The sequence below is a fragment of the Pseudophryne corroboree genome, chromosome 8 (assembly GCF_028390025.1).
Source record: "Pseudophryne corroboree isolate aPseCor3 chromosome 8, aPseCor3.hap2, whole genome shotgun sequence".
NCBI classification, from domain to species: Eukaryota; Metazoa; Chordata; class Amphibia; order Anura; family Myobatrachidae; genus Pseudophryne; species Pseudophryne corroboree.
This window is the reverse complement of record NC_086451.1, coordinates 336,915,518-336,919,998: the sequence shown is the minus strand read 5'-3', so window position 1 is coordinate 336,919,998 and position 4,481 is coordinate 336,915,518. Positions and strand designations below refer to the sequence as shown.

The 4,481-nt window shown below is 40.4% G+C and overlaps 1 pseudogene; it reads right to left on the bottom strand.

Annotated features, from left to right (window-relative positions):
• Window positions 1-228: 228 nt before the first annotated feature.
• Window positions 229-347, bottom strand: LOC134950254 (5S ribosomal RNA; annotated as a pseudogene).
• Between the last annotated feature and the right edge of the window lie 4,134 nt (window positions 348-4,481).

The window sequence follows — 4,481 nt, the reverse complement described above, 5'->3', positions numbered from 1 at the left end:
TTAATTCTTAATGAGTAATATAGGAGTACACACAAAGTATGTTTAAAAATTGATTAAATAGTTTGAATCGTAAATTCGGGATTGCAACTGTGAACATAAGGATGAAAAAAACATAATATAATATAAAAGGCAAATGTGCGGTACAAGTTACGGCAAAACCAGAAGATTTGCCCGCCTGGTGTTGATTAATGCAATAGGTGCAATAGCCAAGGTATTGCCTTCAAACTTGACCTACAACACCTGGTATTCCTTAGTGGTCAACCACCTAAGTACTGACCAGGCCCAACACCGTATTGCTTCCAAGATCGGACGAGATTGGGCATGTACGGTGTGGTATGGTAGTAGATTGAAGTTGATGAAGCAAAGACCTATAATGGGTATGCAATTGTTAGATCCACCCAAGGCCTGGTAGAATGGGCAAAAAAATCTCTTAAAAAAGAGACTGATGTTTAACCATCATTGCACCAAAGTGTATTCCAAATGTATAGGTATACATAGGTTTTAAATCATATGGTCAACCGGTTTTGCCAAAAATAGCCGCCAATATGTTGCTTTATACTGTGCTATGCAACATTGATCCCAGAGGATTTTTCACATGTAGTAGGGCAATAATGAACCCTAGTTATTCTGATGACATGCCAGCAAAGTTTGAGAGATATCAAAACATAAATGTGTTGCAAGTATAGGTACTACTGAATATGCAAAAGATCCTGAGCAATACACCATACTTCCCCTCCCCCTTCACACAGTGTATAGGGCAGGGAATGGAAATGTGCCAGAAATCATGTATTCAGCTGAAACGACAGATTGGCAGGAGTGGATAGAAATTAGGGAATAGATCTCAAGAGACGTGATCTCCACTATCCACAATAAGGCTAACTAATTCATTAGAGCCTGAAATGTCAATTACTGTCTTAATTGCAATCTTAGATAAATAATTATACTTGCAGTAAGGAAGCACACAAATAGTATTGTATATGCTGTATGTCCACAGTCAAATAAGAAATGTGAAAAAAAGAATCAATTGTCAAATGCAAAAGGTAGATTGTTGCTGATTGTACGTAATTTCATCAGCAACAGAGTAACACTGAAAAAGTGTCTGTATATGTGGCACCTAATAGCAGCAAATTGTAATATGCAATGAAAAGATTGAATATAATTAATAGAAAAAAAGTGCCTTATTATAAAAACGGCATAGATTTGCCTGAATGAGACTGATGCACACAGTGTTTAATTACAATTGTGCGTGGCTGGAGAGCGGGAGACAGAGTGAAAATGCAGGATATATCTGGAGAAATACTTGCGAGCGCCAGTGCATGTATCCTGCTAGTTAGGTACCGCTGACAGCTCGGCGTGATGAGCTGTGTGTCTGAGCGGCTCCACTGATCTCCTCTCCTGCCGCTGACAGCTCGGCGTAGTGAGCTGTGTGTCTGAGCGGCTCCACAGGTCTCCTCTCCTGCCGCTGACAGCTCGGCGTGATGAGCTGTGTGTCTGAGCGGCTCCACTGGTCTCCTCTCCTGCCGGTCTCTTGGTCACGTGAGCGCACTCACCGTGACCCGTTCACCTCCCAACGTACGTTTCACAGAAAGCTTGTTCACGGGTAGTGTGAACGTGAGCAGTGCAGACCTGGATTATATTCAGAAGAATAGATTGTTAATTAATTATGCCTGGTGATGATTGCGGAGGTCTGACTGCTCTTTATGAGCTAAATAGGAAAATAGCTAAACAGAAATGAATAAATATGCTGCACTGGGTAAAATTCCTATGGGTAATTAATAAATGTACACTTGCAATATATGTAACATATGTAACAGAAGTCTATAAAGATGGATTTGATTGTGATTAATGGGTATGAGGAAGGGAGTTGTATTAGAGTGCTAACAGGCACTTGTGTGCTGTGTAAAAAAGAAAGAGGGGGGAATAATCGCCGGTATAGCAAGTGTTAAAATATGGATTGGGGGTATAGTTGAATTGAGAATGTGAGGGTATATTGCAATAATGATAAAACATGAGTGTGTATAAAAAAGATGATTTGATACAATGTGAAATGAAAAATATAAATATAAATGTAAAAATAGAAGTGAATATAGAAATGAAAATAAATGAATGTAAATAAATATGATAAAAATGAATATAGCTATGAAAATAAAAATGAAGATGATGATAGTGATAATGAGAGAAATATATTAAAATGAGAATGTGTAGGGAAGAAAAATTAAGATGGTGTGTGCATTGTGATAGCAGTGAATTTTGATTAAGCATGAAAAATGTGTTGTGAGGGCTGTGTAAAAATGGGTGACAAGAGGTGACAAGGATTATGTAAATAGCTTGTGTGGCTCAAAATTTGCATAATGACAGTGTATTGCTGGTGAAAAAAAAAAAAAAATTTTTTTTGAAAAGAAGGGGCGGGGGGGGGGGGGGGGGAAGGAGAGGGTGGGATAGGTTTGTGGGGGGCGGGGGTGGGGGAGGGTTTTTTTTGGAAATGGGGCAATGAGGGGGGGGGGGAAAGGGGGGGAAAAAAAAAAAAAAAGGGGGGGGGGGAGGGGAAAAGAGAAGGAGAAATGGGGGGAGGGGGGGGTTTTGTTTGTAGTTGGGAAAATTGAAAAGGTGAAGGATATTTGTTAGACTATATGATGAAATCAGATGTCCCTACTGGGATAGTAATTGCTACCATAATAACATATATGCAGTAATGATAAATTTAAGTTGGAAGGAAAGCACCAAAGTTGATTGTTTCATTGAGTCCTTGAGGGTGTAGTGAGTCCAATCTAAAAGTCCACTCACATTCCTTCCGTAGTAGAGTGTTAGTCCAATCTCCTCCTCGTATACCTAGTTTGACTTTCTCTAGTCCACAGACCTTAAGTTCATCCCACCGACCTGCATGATTGGAAACAAAGTGACGTGCCACAGAGGTGATTTGCTTCATTTTTTGTAGGTCTTTAGTCGCATTCCGAATCGATCCAATGTGTTCCAAAATCCTTTGCTTGAAGGCTCTGGTCGTCATGCCAACATATCTTTGTCCACAGGGACATACTATGCAGTAGATCACTCCTTCTGTTGAGCAGTTAATAAAGTGTCTGAATTTAACATCTTTACCGTAGCGGTCCTGAATATGGTCAGTCTTGAGGATATATTGGCATGCTCTACAGTGACCACATGGATATGTGCCAATCGTGGATTGTGGTTTCCCTCGGGTCAGCTGGAAATGACTGGATACCAGTCTATCTTTCAAGTTTCTCGATCTCCTCCAACTCATGGATACTTGTGATCCGAGTTTTTGTGATAGAACTGGATCCAAATGTAGGATTCCCCAGTGTTTTTGAATGGCTTGTTTGACCTGACGCCACTCTTGACAGAAGCCACCTACGAATCTGATGATGTTATCCTCTTGTTTCTTATGTTTCTTTTCAAAGATTAGATGTTCTCGCTGGACAGTCTGAATGTTTCTGCTTGCTTTCTTGATGGCGGTGTTACTGTATCCTCTCTCCCGTAATCTCTTTGAGAGGTCTTTGCTTTGTTCCATAAAGTCCTGATCATTGGAGCAATTCCTTCTTAGGCGTAGATATTCCCCCTTGGGTATGTTCATAATTGTTGGAGGAAAGTGGGAACTGGTTTGATGTAGCAGTGTATTTGAGGATGTTTCCTTCCTATACAGTTTTGTGGAGAGCATTTGATTTTCATCTTTGTAGATTAGAACATCCAAGAATGGGAGTTCATCTTGGCTTATATGATGGGTGAGTCGAATGTTGAGGTTATTGTTGTTGAGATGTTCAATGAATAAGAGAAGCATCTCTATGTCACCTTCCCAAATCATCAAAATGTCATCGATATACCGTACCCACAAAATGATGTTGGATGTAAAGACATCATTGCTGTCATTGAACACAGTTTCGCGTTCCCACCAACCTAAGAAGATATTGGCATAAGTGGGGGCACACGCTGCCCCCATAGCTGTGCCCCTTGTCTGTAGAAAGAATCTGTTGTTGAAGGTAAAAAGATTATGACTGAGTATGAATTGGAGTAGATCGGCAAGGAATGCATGGAATTTCTCCATACCTTCCATATTCATGAAATAATTGACGGCTTCAAGTCCTTTGTCATGATCAATTGAAGTGTATAGTGCCTCAACATCTAGAGAGACTAAGTATTGATTACTTTCCAATTTGACATCATGAATCTTGCGAAGAACGTCTGTGGTATCTTGGACAAAGGATGGGAGACCCAAAACATGGTGTCGTAGATGTATGTCAACAAAAATGCTGGCTTTTTCAGTCAAGGATCCTATCCCCGATACAATTGGTCTGCCTGGTGGTTGCCGCATGTTCTTATGTATCTTGGGGAGCATGTAAAATGTAGGGATACTGGGATGTGCTGTCTGGAGATACAGGTATTCCGAAGGTGTTATAGTTCCTTCAGCGTGTGCGTCGTTCAGAATCCGATTGTATATTGTCCTGTAGTTTTCCATGGGGTTGAGTAATATT